General features: G+C 41.4%; 1 long non-coding RNA gene across 1 annotated transcript in view; it reads left to right on the forward strand.

The window, feature by feature from the left end:
- LOC147050087 (uncharacterized) overlaps positions 1 to 25,879 on the forward strand; it is a 50,237-nt gene that overhangs the window by 15,605 nt on the left and 8,753 nt on the right. The window contains exon 2 of the long non-coding RNA XR_015067428.1: positions 22,775 to 22,871. This is a non-coding gene — a long non-coding RNA (uncharacterized LOC147050087). The remainder of the gene's footprint in view (positions 1 to 22,774; positions 22,872 to 25,879) is intronic.

A 25,879-nucleotide genomic window follows, 5' to 3' on the forward strand; every position in this document is an offset into this window, starting at 1 on the left:
GCTCTCCGGAGTCTTTATTACGAGACTACTGAAATTCTCAGTCAGATTTTATGATAGAGAACATTCGGTGCAGAACATATGAGGGAAGGATAGAAATTGTAATTGTCGGTGTACTGCAGCCGTATGGCTACTTTGTAAACAAATGCACTGTCTGTAATTATAATTTGCTGTGCTCATTGGCTTTGCATTTAATATAACATTGAACATATATTTGATCCTAGAGGAAAATCTCAGGAAAATTTGTGTGTTGTACACATCCGATAGATGATGGTTTTACACTGTCAAACGGCTCCTCTCTGAGGAGAAGCCAAGGAAGAAGCGTGTTTTGTTGACATTGATGGATGGCAACTTGTTGCTCATGTTGATGTGTGCAAGTGGTGGCCATGTTGCAGTGGGAAATACACGAGTGTGTTTGTACAGTAGATACACAAAATGAGAGTCAGCGTGCAAAAGAGCCATGGGGCTGATACAATCTAAGTTACTTCATCCTATCTGGTGTCTCCTCTTCCTGCTCCCCCTCCTCTTCATCGTCTCGCTCACATCGAGGCTTTGACTTTCTGAAGTGGATGGCAGCAGATGTAAATGTATTCTGCTGTGAGTTATATTTATTTTATTTTATTTTTTTCTGCTGCTATACTGTTCAACTTTCTTTAAAGGAGATATCACATATACACTCACATGCTCTCTACGTTTTAATGGACCAAAAAGTGCTGGTCCCGTGGTGCTACTGCTGCCATATGAAAAATGAATGCCAGGATATATGATATAAAAGTCATCCGGGCACATTTTTCCCTTTAGGGTTCCTCAGCTTTTCGCACTTTTTGGAGCTATTGACTCCTTCACCGCCATGGATGTTTATATTCGGTAACTAGCTAATCTAAAACAACGCATTTTAACATTTCATTGTCAAGTTCGCCAAACTAACTTTGTAGTCATGGTAATGCTAACTAAATCTAATTTGACCAGTTTGAACCACATTTTATTTTTTCATCCATTTTAAATGGTTGTGTAATTAAACTAACCTCAACCACCGCACAGAATTTACTTCCATTCCATTGATTAGTTGCCAACAGGTTAATAACTCCAAAACACAGATTAACCCACTTTGAAATCAAGGTGTTACCTCCTGCAGGGAACAAACCCGCAGCAACACAACACTACACGCGAGTGTTCGAGTGAGGCGCATTATGCCATCACCGGGCCCGAGTGGACCTATTATGCCTGCTGAGATTTTAATAGACGCACTCTTCTGGAAGCATCCGGGCTAAACCTCTAATGCTGATATTTTAAAAAAGCCAGCCTTACTGTAAGTGGCTGCTTGTTACATTACCAGTGAGGGTTTGAAACTCTCAGGCCTTGTTGGCTTGCAAATATGTTTCCTTCAAAGTGTGTAGAACTATAAATGTAGTTTTAAAAAAAAAAAAAAAAAAGCTTGAGCATATTTCTGCACAGTTGTTGCTATCATAGCTTTTGGTACTTTCCATTTCCACTTTGGTAAAATGAGCTACAATGCCAAAGAGTACAATGTCCAATGTCATAAAAAACAAATGATATCATATCATAAAAGTTTATAGGGCCGTTTTGTAGAGACGGAAAATCTTTTTTTTTTTTCCCGAGCCACTTTCGAATATATCTGACACGGAAGCTATGAGAGCTTCATGACTTCATTAGGCTGCTATATTAGGACAGCTGGAAGATGATAATGTAGTAACAAGAAAGTAAATGGTTGCATATTAGCAAAATGACCGGGAAGAAATTGAGAATCTGTGGAACGCTCGCATCATAATCAAGTAGTTAGCATTTTGATATCTGATAATGCTTTGGAACTTTGAAAATTTCAACCCAAACTCACAACTTTAAACATTTCTTGTTTGCAAGCAACCTAAAATTGTCAATCGTGATGTCAAGTATTCATCAGGTTTGCTTCTGTGAAGGTTACCGCATGTCGTCTTTAAAGCGCCTCAGCATCACGAGCGGATCGCTAAGTCACGACGGGACAGATAATCAAACACCATCAGCTTCCTGGGAATCTTTACATCACGTTTATCGTCGCTTCTGTTTAAACTTAATTACATCTGTGACAAGCATGTATAGGACTAGTCAGGACTCGCTGAGGTCGATGGGATGTCCTTTAAAGTGAATGTTCGATAACGTGTGTGTTTATGTGTTTTTTTGACTTGCTGGTCATGTGGTCATTTAATCTCCCCGTGATGGAAGATGATTGATTTACTAGATGGATAGTTCCATCTTTAACCGCATCCATGCATAACTTGTGAAAAACAAACCGTCAAGTCATAGCCCTGTCTTGGTAAACAGCTTATGAAATCCTGATTTTGAAACCCAAACCCCAGTTTAGAACCTTTCAAAATCTCATTTAAAACCCTAACCCTGACTTGAAACATTACTTTTAAGATCTGGTCCTGACATGTGACTGAGTGGAATGAAGCGTTACCGTGTTAAATTGAATGTGTGATGTCGGTGTGAGAGGCTGACAGTCAAGAACAGGGAGGTCACGAGCACAAACTGTCCTCCCCCCTCATCATCCCTGTCCTCCTTCTCCTCTCGTCGTTCTTTTCTTCTTCTAATGAAAGCTTTAACGCGTCACTCAGTTTCCCTTCGACATCTCCGGGCTTTCTCCCCTGCCATCTCGTCCTCTCGCTCTTGTGCTTCGCTTTGCATCCATTTTTAATGGCACTCGTTGAGGGCCCCATTCAGGATGTGTAATCTCCATGTTTTAATAATGCCCGCCTTCTCATACATTAAACTGCCAACACACACGTGGGCAGAACCGGGAAATCCCAATCTTTCACTCCAAACTAAAAAAAAAAAGCTAGAGAACAGTTTTACATCAGAATGTAACAAATATATTTTTTGGAGCGTACATGTATATATTTTTTAATTTTATCAATTTTTACTGGGGCAAAAATATCCTTGTAATAATTGTCTATCAAATAGTTAATATTTTCAACATATATTCAGAACCCATCAAACATTAATACGTGGATGATTAATCCTTAATAAATGCTTAATAGAAAAGTTTTTTTTTCTCGTTTAACACCACTCATTTTTGGATTAAGAGAAATCCATGTACTGACTTGCAGTTTCAAGATCGCCTCCATTACTAACATTTTTACTAATTTAGGAATATTCCTCAAATTTTTGGGCGGCAGAATAATATTTGTGATATTTGTATTACAGCTGCAGGAACAGTTGTCTGAGCCAATAAAACTACACGTGCAGTCTTCCAACACAATATCGAGCTGAGCTTGATAAAGACGCTGCTGGCTGTCAGTATTTGGCACACTTTTAAGGAAGCCAGCAGGGATCAGCACAGCCTTGATAGAATATGATTATTCTCGTCTTTGCTCACAGTGTGCTGGTGATTTGACATGCTAATCTCTGCTGGTACTCATGCACACACACACACTCCATGATAGCAATTATCATCTCAGCTGTGTTCTGCTAATTCCGCCTTCTATCTTCTATTGGGCCGCTCTTTATCTTCACACTCGTTCATTCCATGTTTTGCTCTTTTGTACCATGTGTACGCACATACGCAGAAGAAGCAAATTGAGGATCAGGGCTATTCCTAATATTTTGCAACACTCTGGGTTTAAAACCTACTTTTAAACATAAACATCAATGTACATTATTTTTTGCTGTCCTGCATCCACAATAATGCATTGCAAATAGTCTACTCATAAATTACAAGGCAGTTTAGTTCCTCGAACATATGCCCAGCCCGAAACATTCTTTCATCCCACACTATCTGCCTTACTCCCATTGGAACCAAAGAGCTGTTAGAAAATGTTTGTGTCTGTGTGTGTGTGTGTGTGTGTGTGTGTGTGTGTGTGTGTGTGTGTGTGTGTGTGTGTGTGTGTGTGTGTGAGGGAGTTAATGGTAGGGGGTGGCTGGGGGGGGGGGTGATCATCATCCCCAAGGGAGGCCTTGAAGGCCTGAGTGACCCTGAAGAAAAGATGAAAAAGTGAAAGTGGATGTCCTAGAGTGGCAGTTAATAAACGTCCCAGTGTTCATTCCCTCTTCTTTGCTGCCTGGCGATCAGGCCGTGAAGACCCCCCATCACACACGGACATACAATGGTGACGCTGGGAAAGCGATTCAAACATCTGCCTTGTAAAGTCCTGATTGAAGTTTAAGTCTGATGACTTGGTTGCTGATGTGGGCGGTGGGATAGCGTGTAATTAAGATAGCATGTGTGCTATCAAAGAGAATTCAATATGTCACTAACAAGTGAGTGGATGGCTTTTCCATGCATCTGGCTTATCAGTAGAACTGTTCAAGTTCAGCCTGAAACTTAAGTTTGCTTTGACACAAAAGGTTCAGGACTTAAAACGTTGGTCAGCCACTTTAAGAGGAACAACAACAGCAGCGTGAAAAGCTTTTTGACATGTCCAGACGGAAAGTGTTAGCGTGGAGACGGCGAGACAAACATGCGGGGATCTTTCCATTCTCGCCGTGGTACCTTTAAATTTCTTATCATTTTCTCTCTCTCTTCCTCCATCAAGCTGGTAAATTATTCACATGCACTGATTTATCACCCACGCAAACAACACACTACTGTATAGATGCCAAATTATATATATATTTTAGCAGCTCTGGACTCTGCTGAAGAGTCTGCAGGAGTACTCGGCCTTGTGATGCACGGTTTCTGATTCTGCTTTTGTAATCCAGTCCCCTTGCTTGACTTCAATCCCAAGGTTTGCAAAGTGAGCGCTGAGGAGTCAAGGTCAGAAAAAGGATTGTAGTAAACATAACACTTGTACAGTCCAAACTATATTTTACTATGGAATAAAGTCGTAGGTGATTTGATTGTTATTGAATGACGCAAGCTTTTGCTCAGTTTGTGCACAATTGTTGCATCATTCCAACAGTTTCATACAGTTGTGTAACCCCTCAAAGTCTTGTTTGATGCCCCAATGCAGGCTTTGACCCATATTTCTTTTACACCTTCTTTCCGACCTTACTTCGAAATCAAACCATATCTCGAGACTTACTGAAAACCAAACACAAGCTTGAAACATGAAGCCACAAAAAAAAAAATCCATTTTAAAAATCAAAACTTAAAAACTCATCCCGGGACTTGAAATCCTGATGTGAAAAAAATTTCTGCAACTCTTCAAACATTGAGGGATTATTCCTCTGATCAATTTTAGAGGTTTTTCTACCCCAGATAGCCTCAATGACCATATTCTGATAATTTATGGTCACAAAAAAACAGACTAAATTCCAAGTCAACCTTAACTTTTGACCTTTTCATTCTGAAAGCCGACGCGATAAATTTTCTTCATTAACGTTCTTTCATCTCAGAAAAAAATTGATTTGTTGGGAGAGATTTTGAAACATTTAAAGGCAATGTGAAGAAGACATGAGTATAAGCATAAAGGGTCATTGAATCATTTAACATCGCTGACATGCAGGAAACCTCATTAAGCACTTTTGGATGATATAATGGCAGCAAAAAATAAATAAAAAATCAACAGCAAAATGGACAAATAAAAGGTTCCGATCAATTGACATTTTCAACATTAAGTTCTTGAAGCTAGCTAGTAAAGAATAAGAAACCAGGACGTTTTTAAAAATAAATCCACAGTCATCACATCAAATCAAATCCAGAAGTAGCTTGCGTACCAGTGAGAACGCACGTCGCCCTTATCTGCAGACGCAGCCCGGCAAGCCTTGACCCCTGTCACCCCCCTCCAAACATGCCGTGTCATATCCATCTCATCACACTGAAGCCTCCAAGAGGGGAGGCGGACCTTGAACGCATCATGGCGTTCATATCTCCAGACTGATGGGTGTACGTGGAGGGGCTTGTGTGCATGCGGAAGGGGGGGGAGGATATTTATCTCTCTCTGAATTCCCCAAGACAAGCAAGTGTACCAAGTTTTATCGATGTGCGAGCCAGCGAGTTCAAACGTATCAGACATGTTGCACACATATAAATATTTCTTTAATGGTCTTTGGCGGAATTAAGACCGCAGCTTACTTATGTTTCTGTACAGGATCACGAGGGTGTCAACGCTCACCTTCGCAAATCACTGTTATGAGCCTCTAAATTTACTCAAATTAAACCGTAATCCTTCTTTTAAGATATTGAGGAGTCTATGGATGTGTACGGTTGCTTGTTGTGCATTATTTACCAGTCAGGTTTATTTCTATTGTCCAGGGTGGCGGTTAACTTGGCTGTTTTAACTTTCTACTCAATGGATTAATTTGCAGGGCGATGGTTATTATAAATCACTGGCAAGTCCTTGTGTTTTGCTGACATTCCATTTTCACATGATACAAATCATGCACTTAGTGGAGCCCATATCTCCCAGTCATTGAGCATAGTGACTATCTAAGGTGGAGTTATTTTCCCATTAAAATCCTTTCAAAGCTCCACTGAAATGAATATGACTGCAACATGCTTAGCTTAATGATTGTTTTGCTCATTGAGTTGAGGAAAAGATGAGTGGCGGGGGCTCTAGACCAGACTCGTGCCTTTATTGGCGACGGAGGCCGGTCGACGGGGACGATCGGAGGCAGACGGAGGGTGATTAGGGTTAGATACGGTGCCATGGCGGGGTGAGATCTATAGAAATGGCCTCTTAGCGTGATGGATGGATGTCATAGACACACACGCACGCACGCACGCACGCACGCACGCACGCACGCACGCACGCACACACACACACACACACACACACACACACACACACACACACACACACACTGCTGCTATTTAGCCTCGGAAATAAATAACCCTGACCAACTAATTGGTCGAGATTAATTAAACAACAATCTAATTATCGAACCAACCAATCAACTAACTAGGTAAATAACTCCTCAACCAACAAACTAACAAACTGAATGACCAGCCTTCCACCCTTACTTTCATCTAACCAATAAACCTGACAAACAGACTAACTCAATGACGAACTAACTGATTGATTACCCTACCTACTAACCAACTAGCTAACTGACCTGCTGACCAACCAAACAAACAACTCATCGACTAATCACTGTCAGGCATTGAACATGATTGAATGCCTCTTAATAAAAAAAATAGTTGCAATTTTGTCAACATTTTTCAAGGATTCAAGAGATGTTGGATAACTTGAAATTATCCATTAAATTCCACCAAGGTAGAACAATGTCGACTCTTCATTGTGCTACTTTTTTTTTTACACTTTATTACAAATTAACACTTTTATTCTTTTGCTTTGAATCATTCACAGTCAGCTCTCACAGTGAGCCTTTTTGTCCAACATTTTTAGGAGTGCTTACTTTAGTGTATTTTCTCCTTCCCTCTCAGAGAGACAATTGCAGGCTAGAAGGGGGTAAACGACCTAAAAGCAGCTATTTTGTATATTTATACAAAAAAGGCCATTATGGATTGAATTACATGTCTCATTTCCCCTTCAAAGCCACAAATGGGCGTTCTGTTGGTTTTCACCACTGACAGCATTTCCTTCCAAACCAACGTATAGCAGCCAAGCATCACCGGGATGTTAGCATAGCCAATTAGTAGTCAGTGTCAACATGTCATTACTTGTGGAGGAAGAGCGAAAGAAAGAGAGAACGATGCCAAAGATCCCAAAAAAGATGCAGCTCGAGGTTAAACGTTCACGTCTTGCTGACTATGTATTATTTCAGGTTGTTGTGTTTATTTCTACTGTGCAGCGTGATGGTTATCATGATGAATCGCAACCGCATTTCTTATTTAATGTTGCAGTGTACTTTTGGTGACTGTGTGTTCTTTTGAGTTTTTTTTTTTTTTTCTGATTATGCACGGAATAGTAGCATTGCAGTCATTAATTTGTCCGAATGTACCTTTTGGACCCAACTTGTATTAAACATGGCGTGAACCCAAGAGGCCGAAAAAAAAAAACTCCATGTGAGACAGATTGAAGAAGTCGACCCTCCGTGCTCTATTTATACAACACCTTGTGATTAGATCAGAGATTGTTGTTAATCTTTTAATCCCTGATCCCGATAAAAGATATCTGGTTCTCATCCGAAATCTCCCGAGCTTTTCTTTTATCATCGTCTGATACAAAGCACAACAATGCGCGTAATTGGATCAAATAAAATGCCTCTAATTGTTTTTGCGTCTTCGAATGATAAATTAAGACGATAAAATTTAGCAACGAAGATGGGTCGGATTATCATTAGCACACCCGGCAAGCATTAGAAGGGCTTGAAGACCAACAACTTTCCATCAAGGCGAGGACGTTCGTGTTCGGTCAACGTGGCCGACACCGGGGAACGCCGCAAAGTGGGCCAAGCGGCAGATTAATATTTATGACCGAGTGGTGCTTAATTATTCAATGGTGAATGTTGTGAGAAATGCCATGTAACCATTTTTAATGCACGTGTCCACAGTGTTTAGGACACAGGAGAGGCCGTGATCCCTTTATGTAAAGGTCTGCTTCATGCAAGTCGGTCCCTTAAACATGGCCATCTTTTCTCTCCAACGTCCAACAGCTTGATTGGTCTTTATTTTTCTGAAGGAAACTCGCCCTACCAACACAAGCCCTTAGCCCCCCCCCCCCCACACACACACACACACACACACACAAAAATGAAAGTCCAGGATGAGTCTGCTGCTTAATTGTCCTTTGCGCTTAGTCTGTCTGTGCTCACGGCTCATTACCTGAATGCTTCCGCCCACGCACGCACGCATGCATTGGATCGTGACTAGTGCAATTTATCGTCCCTCCGCAGCTCCTTACAAAGCCACGGGTGTAATTTAATATCACTAGTGTTTGTTTTATCGCCTGATGATGAGGCCGGACGAGTGAAATATGAAAGCCAGCAAAGTGAAAATGACTGGTGTGTGTGTGTGTGTGTGTAGGTGTGTGTGTAGGTGTGTGTAGGTGTGTGTAGGTGTGTGTAGGTGTGTGTGTGTGTGTGTGTGTGTGTGTGTGTGTGTGTGTGTGTGTGTGTGTGTGTGTGTGTGTGTGTGTGTGTGTATACTGATCGAGCGCTAATCCAAGGTTGGACTACCGACATTATACCGGACAAATGAGGCATTTATCGATCATGCTATACCTACAAGAACTTCCCATAAGTGATTCTCTAAAAGTTGGAAGCATAAAATCGTTCTGATAAGATGAACCATTAAGATTCAAGTCGTCGGTGAGGAAAGGGGTTTGGCTAGTAGTCCGGTCACAGATTGATTAATTAAGTAATTAAGACAAGATGAGATAATCCTTTATCAGTGTCGCAGCGGAGGAAATTAACGTTATTGCAAAGTAGTAAAGTTTAATCACAAGATTTATTGGACTACGATATCAGATTAACCAAGTGTTTCTACGGATTCACCCATCTGAAACTGAAATGAGTCCTGAGACACCAAAAGTGTCCATTTGGGATCTGAGAGTTGTGCTGAGATTATGCTAGTTTATTTGAATACGCAAAAGTTCTATGCTTCAAAATGTTGTGCTACCTAATGTTATGCTACCAAACGTTACTCTACGAAACGTATTGTCTCTATTTTTCAACTTCCTAATCACTGTGCTAACCATTGTGCTAAGTTGTTCTTTAAAACATTATGCCACTAGGCTACTAAATATTATACGACAAATTATTAAACTAGTTATATTTGTAAATGTTATGCTATTGAATGTTATGACACTAAGTCTTGCATAGAAATGCCAAAGATTATGCTACCATTATGCTAACGCTATGTGGCTAAACATTATGCGATTAAATTGGCTACTCAACCTGACAATAAGAAGTTATGCTATAAATAGAATTATAAGGATGAAATAGCTCTGGAGCAAATAGTTTTGAAGTTGCCGTATCAGAGGACCAATTCAAACCTGTTTGTGAGTGTCTGGAGTCATTTGACTAAATTTCAAGCCATGAAGAGGGGAGGTCAAAGGTTAAATATCTTCTTTTATTGATGGGCTTCCAGAAACTGAGGCCAAAGGGTAACACACCCGTCACTGCTCTGTGGAGTAGCACATCAAGTCTCTTTTCACAAGCCGCCGCTTGAAAAGAACCGTTTTCTACACTCATTCATGCAGGGTTCTTGTTTTCTGACCTCTACTGCGTAATATTCCCTCTAATTTTTTTCTCTCCAACTCCAATATTTACCGTCTACCGTCTGGTCCTTGCCACCACGGTGTGTCTTTTATTGGAGCAAGATGAAAAGGAATGGTAAAGCAGATTAGATGGCTTTAAACTCAATAAATGAACAGCGAAGTCAGAAGACAAAGCAAACATGACTTACATAAATTTGTTGAAAGCAACTATTTGACTGGGGAAGAATTAAAATAGGCCCCGGGGATTGCAGTGAACTGGAGACTAGCCGTGTGTTTGTCCGACTTTCAGTGGGAACACGGTTTGAACAAAAATAAAAAAAATTAATCGTGACGGCAGAGAAGAACAACTTCTTTTTACTCTTTGCCATGGAAGACAATTTGTTTTGATCAAATAGTGGAGATACGGATTCTTTGAAGTACTCGCAATCCTCGCCGCTCCAAGTACAGTGAGTGTCTGTAGGTGAACGTCCCTCGTGGAGCCATCATGCAATTTTGATGTCTTTTTGTTTTTTGGCGAACCGATACCCTTTGACCACGGTGTCGTGTATCGTCGACATCCCGGCGCCCTTAGTTTGTTATATGATTTCCTGTATGGCATCCCGCAGGAGTTGCAGCTTTGTCCAGACTTAATTCTCTCCTACTTTAATAATGTCCACAGCAGCTCTGGAGTTTTTGAGAGGTTGTTTCGTTTTTATTTTTTTTGTCAGGCTATACAATAGTAGCAATACAGATTGCAGCAGTGGAGTAAAAAAAGTTTTAAAACAAAAAAAACAAAAAACGCTTGCAATCACTCCAACTACATCAAAGCATTACATATTTATATTTTCAATGTCTTAGTGCGAAACAATGTTGACAATACAAAAATAGCTGCAATGATAAAAATAAATTAATATCAAATTAGAGGTACACAAATAGAGCCAGACAGAGATCGCAGTTTTTTTTTCACAGATCATTTTCCTCATTTACTACAGTCATGTCAAGACTGCCAGTTTTAACAAACACAACTAATGCGTACTGTAAAGAAAATAAATAATCCAACATATCTTAACCCTTACAGAAACAAACTTTGTATCAAAACGTCACATTGAATGTCACCACTCTGCTTCTACTGTTCATAATATCGCACGGCAGAAAAAGCCAGACAAATCCCGCCGTCTGAAGCCTTTCATATATCTGGCAGGGCTGCACTCGAAGGCTAATACTCAGACGTAGGCCTTGTGTGACTGACTGAAGATGGATAATAAATGTGGGCCGGATTGTGAGGAAGGATGATTGGAAGCGCCGGGGGAGACCGGTTGGGTTCTGAGCTCCCTGGCTGGTTGGCACACAGATGCCAACTTTAATATTCCAGTCAAGGATCAGCAGTTAAGAATGTGGAAATGGTCAGTGAGTAGCTAAATAAGACTGCGGTGGCTTCTTTCATTAGAGCAGCAGACTGAGAATTTAGGCCATCTTTAAAGGTAGAGTTTTAGGACTGGCTAATAAAAAAATGTAGTCATCTTGGCTGGAGACAGGGGCGGCCAAATAGAGGCGGGAAAAATGAGAAGAAAACAGATCAGTCGCATGAAGGTGGATAAGAAAGCAGTGAAAGAACGAGAACAAACGTTCCCAGAGGTCCACTCATCCCGGATCTAATATAGTCCAATTCCCTCTGTATGTCTGTTAATTACTTCCCTCTGTAACCGTCACGACAATGGTGGGGAGGGAAAAAAAAACCCTCACTACTTTTTCGAAATGAACCTTCAGCAGTGAACTGTATCTGGGTTAATGGCTTCATCTGCTTTTCTTGCCGCAGACCACCTCCAAAAGTGCTCCTCGGCACGCGCGATGGAGGTTTTGAGATCTGCGCAATTAGTGTAACAAACGCTTTTAGTTGTAACGTAATAATGTAGGGCACTTTGACGTCAGCCTTTTTTTGTGTGTGAACATGATTCTTTTTATTGTACGGATAGTTCCAATATGGCCTCTCGTCACGTCCCCTGTCTGTCAACAAGGGAATGACAGGTTCGGATGAACTGGAAATACTAGCTCTGTCTTGCTCTTTTCGATGCATCTCGCACAATGTGTCCTTCATGGCTGCCCCCCCACCCCTTCTTCGTCTTCCAGTCTTTCCGTCCCCGCCAGGGATCTTAGATACAATGATAACAACAATATGCTGACGACAATCTCAACATGAAAGCCAGCACTGAGGCAGAGAGGGAGAGCGGCACTTCATAAAAATGTCAAACAGACAGTAGCGAGGAATATTATTACTAAAACCTAAAGCACATTTGCAAGCTAGACTTACAGAATATATGACAAGGAATTTATTTTAGTGCTCAGCTCTGGTGCAGTTTGACGTATGTTCAATTAGCTTATCAAAGAACCATGAATTTCTTTTGGAGCAGGCTTCAATAACAGTGTTGACATATGAACATAAGCAAATTGACATTTGACCTGTGTGCATATATCAAGTAGCCTATATATATGTGAGTCTTTCAACCTGCAGTTGGATCACCTTTTTTTTTTTTGCCAAAATAGATCTAAATGTTTTGAATTGATTCAAAGGAGCTGTTGTTAGTGGCCATGTTTAAAGTCGGCTGTGGCCACTGGCACAGTGGCACAGCCCTCCCTCTTACAGAACCACCAGCCTGGATTTGCTTGGAAATTACTTAAAGGATCTTACCTGCCTCCAAACAGAGATATAATTTTGATTATGGAAATGGAGCCTTCAATCTTAAAACGCCAATTAAGCTATTTCCGCACACTCATTTTCGTTAGTTTATAACCAACCCCAAAAGTAGCAACTCTAAATTCCCAATTCCGATTGAGTACCAAGATGCTTTTTTTAAATTAACCGTTGGCCTCTAAAACGAACATAAAACATTAAAAATAATAAATAAATAATAAAAAAATAATAAAATGATAAAATAATAGTAAACATGACTTAACATGGGTTCTTCCTTCCTACTCGCAAACAGTTGCCAACAAACTTCGTGTTGCGAGGCAGCAAGTAAAGAGTATTTAGCTGATATCCCCCAAGGCTAGACAGCAAGCGAATGAGTCCGTTAGAGTATGAATAATCATCCTGGAAAGGGCGGCGGAGACACCACTATTATTCTCCGTCACCAACGTGACACTTGGGCTGAAGTGTTCTGCTTCGCCGCGGCCTCGGGGGTGCCACGCGTGAATGTCAACGTTGACTCTTGCAGTCGGCGACCGGGTGGACTGTGTGCTAATTGTATGTATGCGTGCATGTCTTACAGTATATGAGTTACACACATAATACACTCGGGATGGATATACACGACATGGTACAAGTGACACTCTTTTGCTCTCAAGTGCATTATGATAGGAACCTTGGAAAATATTGTTACATACGCCTGTTGATTTCTGGCCAAGTCAATATTTGAAGCAAGCACAAAACATTGTGGTAATTGAGGAGCTGTTCTAATGACTGACTGATGTTTCTGACAGCTCCCCGTCGGGTTGCAGCACCGCTGTGTGCGAATGCATAATGTAGCAACAATCAGTCGGCGGTGCGAGGTGAACAGTGCATGCATAACAACGGCGCGTACGTCTATAAATTGACAAATCCTTTGAGAAATTCTTCGCAGTTGGGAGTTATAGGATGGATATTTTGTTTGGTGCTGGCATAAAACATGGCTAAAACTGTAATTCCTTGTCAAGAAGAGCAGAGTGATGTCAGCCCAGCTTGCTACTTATTCATGAGTCTTGACAGCACAAGCCGGCATACGCTAGCGCGACATACCTTGAAGGCTAAGAAACAAAAGACTCGTACATGTCGATGTTATCTCCGCGTGGCTCGATGTCGCTGGATGATTTCTACTTTTAGGAGCACAGACGCATCGCTCGTCTTTTCTGTTCACTTGCGTCCTTGCCGCTTTGATTCCAAACCAGCAAACTGTGACGTTCGCCTTCTCGACTGTCACTTTCATTATTTTGTATTATTGTGTGTAGCACAAGGATGTTTCCAAAGGGTCTTTGAGTTCATGTTTTTGTATTAGAATCAGGGATTCAAAGAAAATAATTTTGTCCCACTGGGATTTATAATATTTTCATCAACTAGCTCAACGGTTATCAAACCCTAACTTGGTCTTCGGCTAACTTGGACAAAGGAAAAATAGCTCGGCTAAAATGTTGCAAAGAAAGGTCAGCGCAGATAAAGCCGGAGAGTAGAGGCCGTAGCGTGACTCAGCGGGATTTGTCGAGACTCTTCTTGCTGACGCAGAAAGCACACTCACACTTGACATTTTCCAGGTGAGTTAATTTATGGGCTCCGGCAGCGTAAAATGGTATTTGAGCTACGTTGTTCCCGTCGTGCAGCGGCTGAAGGAGGTAAATGCTTTCTCACCAATATGGACTCTTTTTTTTTTTTAAATATCTGAGTATTTCTATGCTATGTGTGAAAGACTCGTAAAATCAACTCGTGGTTTTTCATTTCTCTGCCCCTATATTTGTCTGGCAGTGGTGATTGCTTTTAACACCTTCAAATCCTGTTCCTGTTTTCCTGGCAAACGCGCAGGTTGTGGTAGACCCGATGCAGGATTCGAGGGCAAAGCTTCGGACAAGGCCACTGTTGTGACTCCATCGTGGTGATGGCGGCTATTATCCCGCACTGTTTCCTGTCATATCAACCTAATGAAGGTCATCTTTATTGACTGTCATTCATCCTCACTCCTCTGGGTCGCCTCCTTCGCCCCCGCCTGTCACTTCCGTCATTTGGGATGCACAGTGCCGTCTCTCTGTAGATTTAGTCCAACCCTCTCCTCTCCTTCAACTCTCTTGGAGGGATTGCTTGACGCCGCGAGAAAGAAGAAGCCTTGAACAAAGACATGACGAAGTTGAGGGAGCGATCGGCCAGTCCGACTTTCGGCCATCAGTTGATTGCTGCTCTTAGCGAGTGTTCGACACTTGAATGACACTTGAATCACCCAGCTCCATGCCATAGAGCGGAACCTCTTCTGTTCCCTATCTTGGCCATCAACTTGAGATGTCTGCCGCAAGTTACAACGGATGTGTGAATGTGCGCTTTGCACCACTTTGATGACTTCTGTCTGAAAGGCGCACTTAAATTAATCCAGGCTCTTCTGCAAAGGGCCAATTTACCGGTAAGGCAGCGTGTAAGAGGCCGTCTTTTGTTTTCAAGACAATTAGCAGCGCAGCAGGCAGCGCCAGTCATAAAATTAACTCTGCAAGATTTTCAAAGTGCTGTTCCCGCGGTGTAATGCGCTCTTAATTCCAGCCAGTCACATTGACTCATTCAAATGTTACGGAGCTGGGAGAAAAGTTGCGGACAGCGCGTCTTTGAAAGGAATTAAACGGTTGAACAAATAAATTCTGCCCGAATTCGTCGTTAATAAAAGTCAGCTGCAGAGCTCGGAGTGACTTATGAGTCAGGCGATGTGCTGCGACCACTTGCCTTCTTTATTACTGGAAATGAGATCACTATGTGTCTGACTGTCTGTGTTTGAGTGATTACAGAACTACTGATAGATAGATAGATGCGCCAATCCTCGCCTCACCCTAATGACCTCGGTTGATCTCTCAGGGCAACCGGTTTCAGTACTATTGATGGCGTCTGCTAACTGTGTGCTCAATAGGTCACCCTAATGAATGGCCGACGAGCAATGCTGTTCTCCGCCCCCTGATTATTGAGCGCTTCCCCTCTAACACCCGTTTGTCATCTCCAGTGTAATTAAGGCGCTTGAAGAAATTTTTCCTCAAAATGTTACTTTTTAAGCACAAATGGGGTGAGCTGTGACTTCCTTCCTTCGCATCCTCACTTGCCAACTCTCAGGCTTGCATCCCGGCAAAAGAAGATGCGGCTCAAGGACACAAAGGTTACGCTGGTGCGCTGTTTGGGGTGTGTGTTAGCTTGCATAAAATGTGTGTGAGACATTAACAACAGAATGTGGGGTTGAAGATTGAATAAAAATTGTCAACTTTGGAGGGAGTATCGGATGCTTGGTATTGGCCACTCTCTAATCATGAAACAAAAGGCCACTCTCTTGCTGGGACAGAGAATGTAAGATTTTACACTCATTATGCCCTTTTGCGTTGAAAACAATTGTCGCTCACCTTCTAGTCTAATCTTTTTAATTACTTTCTTTCTAATTACATGAGATGCAGAGTCATTGCATGAAAAAAAAATCTGCTTCGCTCGGGTCCTGTGTGAAAGGGACAAGCTGATGAATGTTTGCAACTCTTCAAGAATCCGCATTTGACCCTCACACGTTTATTTCCCATGTGGCGTCTGTGAGCATTCCAGTTCAATTTTAACAGGATTTTGAGTCCTTGCAGTCGGCTGGAACCAGTCCACCATGACAAATATTAAAAGATGAGTCGTCATTTTTTTTTTTTTTTTTTTTTTTTTTTTTTTTTTTTTTAAAGCAAGCGTGGCTGATAGTTTTGAGGAATGGTACATTGATTTTTTATTTTTATTTTTTTACCTCAATGGCTACACAAATATATCAAACAAAATTGTGTTTTGAAAATTTGACTTGAGTGATCTGATATGCTGCCGATTGAGTGTAGTGGGAACAAAAAAAAGAGAGCCACACTCACCGATGCACTTTCAGCCATTTATTGATCCAGACAAGCAGACAAACACATAAATGCAAAATGAACACATTGGCAAAGATTAATATTTAAGGTAGAGAATGATAAATGATGAAAAAAAAAAATATCGCTTGATTTATTGTGGGCCTCCAAATTACAGAATAGCTCGCAGATCCTTTGGGCTCCCTATATTATCGAGAACCACTGTTAGTTTACAGAACCGCAACAAGTTTTTGTGTTAATTGATTTAGCGTTATGCAGTGACATTAGTAGGCTAGCGCGTGTATGAGACGGAGACAGAGGGTGTTAATTACTTGTCCGTCTTGCTAATAGGCTGGAAGCATTAATACAATCAGCCACAAAAGCAATTAATTCAACATCTGCTCTGATCAAATTTGCCTGCGCCACATTTTGATGATGTTTCCGCCGGCACGCGCACACAGACACACACACACACACACACACACACACACACACACACACACACACACACACACACACACACACACACACACACACACACAATGACTTCTGTAAGCCAGTGAGAAAATTAGTCTCCCACAATGTATCAATTACCACCAGGACCTTTTTACTTTTGTCCCTCAGCCAGGCACCATAATATGGACGTCCGAGTGATTTCCTGGTGGGCGGGGCTTCTTGAAAACATTTTTCCGGACCAGCGGATCTCTTTTGAAATTAGCAAAGAAAGTGCGTTTGAAACATTGAAAAATAAATACAAACATGTCTTGTTCATAGATAAATCCAACATCCAACTAATTAACATGCAAGCGAGAAGAAATGAGTCCAATCTAAAAAGGAAAACAAAACAGAAGACTGTCAGTAATCAATTCAGTGAATGAGTTAAGATAAAAAATAAAAAAAAGAATAAATTGACACTACGAGTCTGTGCTTGTTAGCTACGTTAGCATATTGGCCCACTTATAAAAGCAAAATATTTTGTTGTCGGCTGCCGGCAGCCAGTCGTGGTTTTAGCCAATAAATACCATCCTAACAAGGTATGTGGTCATCTCGAAGTAAACATGGTGGTGTGTTCAAAGATGAAGCAGGCAGCTCTCGTTATTTGAATGCAAACATCATCCATCCGAGTCTTCCTTCCCGCCAAGTTTGTTGTCGTTGACTGTTGCGCAAACACACACTACACTCACACACACAAACATGCACAGGTTGTTTGATGATTCAACCTCCAACATCTCGGTTTCAATTCTGTGGCAATGCAGATAAAAATCGGAGACAGACAGGAGATCGGAGGGTTTTGAGCAAAACCAATTTAGGGGTGATGTCAAGCGTCAGCAGGCAGCGCTAACCCTCTAATTACAGCCAGGATGGCATCAAAAGGATCAGAACCACTGGAAAAACGGGAACAAAGAAAAAGCTAGCAGACAATTGAACGATAATCAATTGAGATTTTTTCATCACAGTGCAGCAGACATCTTTTGCCCCTCTGATCAGTTTCTTGTAAACAAATATTTGGAGATTAGCATGAAATGAAACGTAAACAAATGATTAAAAGTGTAACTCCTGTCTACTAATTGGTGCAACCTCTAGTAAACACAGGTTGATTGAAATAATACATTTTACCGATTTATATAAATACATAAATTCACAATAAACCCAATTTAAGGATACCATGGAAATGCACGACATAGGATAGACAACAATTTCCCGGCGCAATGCGACATGTTAACAAATCTCAAGAGTTGCCGCATTCACATGAATTGCTTCTGTAGATCAAGCGGAAATCTTTGCCAAGGGCCACAAACAGCATGAAACTGATTAACATTCAACTTCCTCAACACATTGCAGAACTCGTTGCTTTCTTCAGCGTTATTTGTTTACCCCAGTTGTGTTAATTCCAGAAGTGGAAAGGACCATAAGGAGGTACAGTTACGAGACATCTCTATGTGCTTTAAACAGACAAGAGAGAAACCACAATTCTCCTGTGGACCCTCAGGGGAGAATCTGACTCGTGGAATCCATCTCAGAGGCCGCAGAGGGCCGGTTAAAGCTCACTTGTAATTACCGCGCTAAATGATTTGACTGCTGTCCCACCGTCCATGGATTTCATGGCCGCTTGCCTGTTTCGTGTCTTCTCAGTGCGACTTTTCCGGGGAGTGGGGTGCTCGCCTGTTTCTAGGCCGTAAACGTCTTTGCGGATCGATAACTCGTTTGGGCAGACTTATGGTCCAAAGCTTGTGGGAATATTGTTTTGGAGTCATTGTTTAGCCAGCGATGTGAGGTCTGCATTCCACTGCTGTCGAATGAGATGTCTTAAACCAGAGCAAAGTGGTCTTAAATCAGTCTTAAATTTGATAGGACTGTCGTGTACAAAGATTCAAAAAAGTGTCAAGGAACAGCATCTCATTCGTTATGTCACATGCCAATTTAACGTGGGAAGATTCAGGAGCTCTGAATTTCCTAGGCATGTTTCTCCAAACTGTCATCCTGTCTTCGGCTCATCCTCCCCGCTCGTCAAAATACACAGTGTACTTGCTCGCGCAACAATAAATAAGCATTGAGTACTTTGGAGACCTTCTGAAACGTCTGCCGTCTCGCATCATCATGCTTGTGCTAGGAGGGAAAAAAAACAATGAAGCTATTGATTTTCTGGCAGGTATAAGCTCAGCGAGGTTGTGGTAAAATGTCGTATTGTACATTTGATACTCCATTTCCTGTCTTGTGTATTCCTATTTTTGTGAATATGTGTATATTTTGGGTCACATACTGTTTGTGATCTGTGAGATGCCTGAATTTCCCAAATTTTTGGCAATAATGAAGTTCCTCCCTTTTTTGAGGGAAGTTAAAACGGTCTTGAATTTGATTAATCTGGTTTTAGATCAGGTCCTAAATCTGAGCTAAATTTTAGGTGACCAGACGTTCCAGGCTTCCCCAGACACTTGGGTGTTTAAGAGCTAAAGGAAAGTCGAGTCCGGTGACCTGTCACACTTCATCGGCATTCAGTCCCTCGCCTCATTCCTTCACGGTTGTCTCCGAGAAACAAACGAGCATGGGTCGCTGTGTCGACAGAATGCTGACTAGGCCCAAAAAAAAAAAAGACAGGAAGATGTCAATGGAATGTGGAGAACTGATGGCATAAGAACACGATAATGTTGCTATCAAACATAAATGATGGCCTGAATTCCAATTCTTAATAATTTGCAGACAAAAACAAAAATTTGTTGCATGAACGACTGAAGACCCCCACCCCCCCCACCCCACACTTGCAGCAACAATCCATCACCATGATCAAGCAGCAAAAAGATGGGAAGTGGCCTCTCATATATCAACCTCTCTAAGCTCATTAAAGTCAAACACACACAAAAACACACCCGCTCACAAACGCACACACATTCATAAATGGACAATGGTATTTATTATCAGCTGTTTATACAAATTTGGTAAGAACAAGAATAAAAACTTTTCATTAAATCTTTTGGGGCCTGTATTTAAAGTTGTAGATCAAATGCATGTATCGGCAAGGTGAGGGCCAAGTGGTGGATTTGTGTCCCATTTGTCCGTAACGGCAAACAGTTGTACAGAGAATCGAGTGCAAAGCTCCCAAATGCAATAAACTGCCACAACAATTAGGTGATGATGCAACTTTCTCAGTCACTATTGTAGGAATGTTTCTTGGTTTCTGCCAACCAGTTTCACGTGCATGCATGGAATTACATCACATTCCTCTTTGATGAACTCTCCTAGCGGTCGCGATGCTAAAGAACTAGAGGTAGCAATGCAGAGTACAATGCTAACAAACTAAAGTCGCCTGTCCCTGCATAATTAACTTCTTACCAAGTTTAAATGGCAGTTTATACTGTTTACTTGTTCCTATCGGTAGGAAGAAACTATGTATCTCCAAATTAATCTTAGTTTTTTATTTCTATTTACGTTGTTGCTAGCGAACTCTACAGTAGGTATACTAACTATTATTCGCATTACTCCGAATAGCAGTGTGAGCCAGTTCCTTGTTGAATATGGACAACAGCAGAAAGAGACCTAGCTCATATCCTGCTGCTTGAAAAATAAGTATAATGTATTTTTTTTTTACATGACATAAATGATAAATTTGCTCTTTCTATTGCATCTTCACCCTCTACATCAACCGCCCCCACCCCCCACCCCCAACCTCCAATCTGATCAGCAATTCAAATGAGCCAGGGGCCTTAATGGCTCCTTTTAGCAATGCATGAGCGGGATCAACTGAGGGGAGTCGAGCATTGGATTAATACACACGCGCACACGAATGTGCATGCCCGTACGCAACAAAGTCACTTAATAAAGAGCGTTGCACAATCCAATAAATTCAAACTGCACCAGCAGAAGATTGTGTGCATGTGTTCTGTTGGAAGCATGGAAATCCAAATATTATTATTAATACATCCATCCATCTTCTGAACCACTTTTATCATTTACCCTCTGTAAAACATGTCATAATATAACGTATTAATGCAAATAATGCATTTCAAATTGGAAGTATTATAATAGCAGTATTTTTTTGTTTTGTGTCTTAGATGCTTTTATTATTTTTTCCATGGTCCTAATTCTTTGAAAAACAAAGCGAGTTAATAAGGGTGCAGGATGCAAAACATTGAAATTACACCGGAGGAACGTCGCAAAGTGTGTACTTGGGTGGTGTGTGCGTACGAGAGTCTGAGTCATCCACATCTGGAAGACGGAAGCATGGCGAATCTATTTCAGGCTTGGTGGAATGGCGCACAAACAAACATTCCCGTTGTGTGAACTCCATGTGCTGTTTGTTGTGACAATAATTAGCCATAAGCGTTTCAATGTGGCCACTTTGTAGCACTTTGTGTGCACCTGTGGCGCCTGCCGCTAATGGAATGATGGTCGTTCTTCAATTATGTTTCTCTCTGTGTGTGTTTACCTGGAGAAGTTGACATTTAAAGGATGCTCTTATCATGTTCATCTGAGCAGTTTATAAACACCAAATATTAGAGACATTACGTAAAACGACCCATCAGACCTTCCGAGATGTAAATAAACAAAACTGATGATTATTTAAATAAATTATCCAGATGTTTTTTTCCAAACACTTGTTGCAAACAAGAGCATTTTGGTTACCTTGATGACACATTGAGCATCTTTCATAAATTACGCATAAAATGCATTTACGAATAAATATTTTAATACATTTTGGACAGCATTGATAAATACATTTAAAAAAAAAAGCTTGTATTGGATCTCATTGTTTATACCTATTGATTCGTCTGTATATGTCACGTAAATGAACGTAAACATGTTTTGATGAAAAAAAGTCTTTACGATGAAAGGAAAAAAAATAGGCTATGGTGGTTCCCATTTAAAGCGCTTTGAAACCAGACAAGTCTTACTCCTCCAAATACCCCCCCCCCCCCACCTCCACCGCTGCCAAAATAACACTACAAATACACAACTGACTTTGTTTGTTCCTATTCCAACTGTAACCATGAAAGCAAAAACGGAAGATGAGGGCGGGTCAAAGAAGTGAGGAAAAAAAATTGCAACTCGGCACTGTGTCTTGCGGTCGTTTTGAGGCCGTAAGAAAGGAGTGCATCTTGGGGAAACTTCTGGAAGCAATTGAGGGCCTCACACACGCACGCACACACACACACACACACACACACACACACACACACACACACGCTTGTAGTTAAAGTCCCATGCAGCTGGTCATCCAGGAGCCTCTTTTCTGTCCAGATGCTGTAATGAGAGCCTGTAAATCTATTTGTGGTACAAGACCCGGGTCACGTTTCAGGCGCCTTCTCTTATGGGCTTCACCTCGAAAAAACACACTTATTTCTTATTTTTTTTATGACTTGAAACTCCGCAAAGTATGTGTCGCTGGACATTGTTTGTCTCCCTCAGAGGAATGTGTCGCCATAAAAACGCCAAGGTGAGGCGTCCCCCCTGGGTCGCTAAAAGTAGCTAAGTAAATATGATGTTAATTGTATCGCAACAGGCGATTTGGAACTTTTGCTGAAGAAAATAAAAAAAATGTGCACAAGTTATATTGTCTGTCTACATGGGCTGCTTCACAGTTTGTGTTCAAATAGCATAACAATAACATTATAACCCCATGATTATCAATGTTCTATGTCAACAGCTAACCTCAATTTCAATCAATTGATCCTTTTTTTCAGCTTTTATGGGCCACAAATGACTCGGAGGGCCAGATGTGCTTCATGGAGCCTTGAGTTTGACACCTGTTTGCAAAACTGAGGAAAAATGCCTGCAAGGGTGAGTTTCCAACTTCCACTTTTGTTCTTTAAAAAGAAAAAAAGGACATTTTTGTCATGTCGTCGTCAATCGACAGTTTGTCAGCGTTCCAGCGCAAAGGCCTTAGTTCCCTATTGGATGCCCTGACGGCCAACAGTTGGAAGCAATTATTGAAAGCATCTTCACTTGTGTGTGTGTGTGTTTGAGGCTGAGACACCGAGCCATAACAGTGTCAGCATGTGGAATTAATTTCATTGGTAATAAGATCCTTCAAGAGGACAAAGCACAGGGTGAGAAAAGAATTCTAGATAGTAAAGCGAAGGTAATGACCAGAGTAGACTTTTGACAGTTTTCTCTTTCATTGTTATTTAACCACAAAAACAAAAGTCAATGAGATCTTTTCTTCAAAATTAGTTTAAGCTTGCTTTTTGAATGATGGGCCTCCTTAAGCTCGACAACGCTGCTAAGAAGATGCCGAGGGCTGGTGGTACTGATGCACACAAAGGGGACTACACGCACGCACACACTTATTGGGAAGGCCTGGAGCGTTTCCTCTCGCTGCCAGGATGCAGCAGTCATGGCCGCAAGCGAGAGTTAAAAATGGGATGGGGGAGAAAAAAAAACTTCAGGGCTGAACAAAAGTCGTCTTGGCGTTCCGTCTAATTCCAGACGACTCCCCTCACAGAACATAGTGAGATTAGAGTGTTGAAGTGTGTCTCAGTGAGGTGTTCTGTGATGTGGCGCTAAACACACTTTGGAGCCGCCCAGACCGTGTCTGTGTGTGTGTGTGTGTGTGTATGTGCTGGAGGCAAGTTCCACCAGGCTCAAATCCGTAATCCAGAACAGTTTTTCAGATTGGTTGAGGTATCAGCTCCCTTTTGCGCCTCATTATCATGGTGACGTGATTATGAGGCAATAAAAAGCAAACATGAAGCATCTTTTTAAAGGTGTGTATGAACTGCGGTGACATCAAGATCAGCCCGCTTTTTTATGACACTTTTTAAAAGCTCTTTTTATATCATCTGGACGTCCCGTAATTGGTGAAAAGTCTAAAGTTTCTCTTAAATTAAAGAATCCTGAAAGAAGACGTCATGATGAGGTTGTTTTTTTAGGATTTAATGTGGATTTTTACACCGCTATTTTAAAGTGGGAAGTAAAATAAACAATCTCTATTAGCACTTCAGAATTGTCATTTTCAGTCGACAGCAATTTAAAATAAAAGTGAACATCTTCCTGTTCAAGTTCAAAATATGCAACAAATTTTGTGCTGATTGGTGAAAATTGTATATTTTACCTCTAGCTTTTTCAAAAGAAGCAGTTCAAATTTCGATGACAGTAAATATGAAACAAAGAGAATTAAAAAATGTTTGCTTATAATTAGCCATCTCAATGCTAACCATATTGAAAAATGCTACCAACGGGATAACAAAAAGCATCTGTGTGGCCGGACTGTGGATTGTCAGAAGCACAAAACGTCAACGGTTGCACCTGAGGTCCAAAAAAAAAAAAAAAAAGCAAAACAGCCTAAAGTATGACATCATCATTGTCGGTGAGCGTGTTCAAAATCCAGATGCGGGCGCCTGCGCGTGAACAAACACGAAAGGTCACATCTGGTGTGAATCCCGTAAAGGGGTTACGAGGTGTCTCGGGGCTCGTTTGTGCAGGTGTCGTTTGCGTCGCTATGTGTGTTTTCACTTTCTTAAAATCACACGTGTGCACAGACACACACACACAGACACACACACAAGAATACCTCACAAGAATACCTCGCTAAGCCGTGCTAAAACCTCCAGATTAAGATAGGAAGGCAGGAAGGAGACACTGACATGCAAACAATCCACCAAGAAAAGCTGCAGCTGCCGCTTCTTTCCACTTAGATTAGCTTCAATGCTATTTCACCCTTTCACACGTATACACACACACATGCACGCCTTTTTTGGCACACGGCATCCCAACACAATAACAATTACATTCCGGCCAGTGATAAAGTAGTAATTTCACGGCCTGTTGCTTAAACTGTGGCATCCCTGCAAGCTTAGCGCGGAATGGTGTATCTGCTCGTTTATCCCCCCCCGATGGCCTCCCCAATGGCCGCCGCCGACAGGGCAACAGGAAGTGAAATACTGTCAATGGCCCCCCAAATGACAACGGTGTAAAATGACGAGATTAACATATGAGTTCGCCGTCCGGGCGACCGATGGTGGCTGGTAATTTCAATGTGCATTCAAAATCCTTTTACTTTCAAGTTTAAAATAGGTTTGCTGTAAATGAGTTTTTGTCAACTAATATATATGTTGTGTGTGTGTGTGTGTGTGTGTGTGTTTGTGTGTGTTTGTGTGTGTTTGTGTGCAGTAAATACTGCTGCCTGCATCCATCCCAAAACTGTTGCTCACTCCCCGCTGATCATTCTATTACAGACACACAAATCGCACACCTGCTCTCTCGCTCTCTCTCTCCCGCTCACACACACACATACACACACACACACACACACACACACACACACACACACACACACACACACACACAAACGTACACAAACTTGCACATGCATGGTGAAAATGTCCTTTAACGCATCAGGGGTCTGCCTCTAAATGTTGGACCACCCCTCACTGAGACTACTGATTGAAAATAACAATTCTCTTGCACGCACACAAACACACACACACACACACGCACAAAGTTAGGTCAGCATGCAGTACTTGTATGGCATTTTCTATTTAGCCTGACCTTCTTTTTGCAACACTATTTTGAAATCATAACTTTGGTCAAAACACAGACAGACGCTTTAAAACCCTGATATTGATTTAAATGCACATCCTGATTTGTAACTTTAATTTGTGTTAAAACATCCCAGACTGTAAAACCTTATTTGTAACCGTATTTTGAAACCTCTAAATTTCAACAAAAAAAAATATTTTCAATTTGTTCACGCGCCACCTTCTTTTATTAACTCTTGTTCTCCCGCAAGCAATGACTTTTCAGTCACCGTCGCCCTCCAGAGGGTCGACTTCCGCTCTGTTTGTTCC

This window comes from Syngnathus leptorhynchus, chromosome 10 (genome assembly GCF_054491065.1).
Source record: "Syngnathus leptorhynchus isolate UIUO chromosome 10, UIUO_Slep, whole genome shotgun sequence".
Lineage (NCBI taxonomy): Eukaryota > Metazoa > Chordata > Actinopteri > Syngnathiformes > Syngnathidae > Syngnathus > Syngnathus leptorhynchus.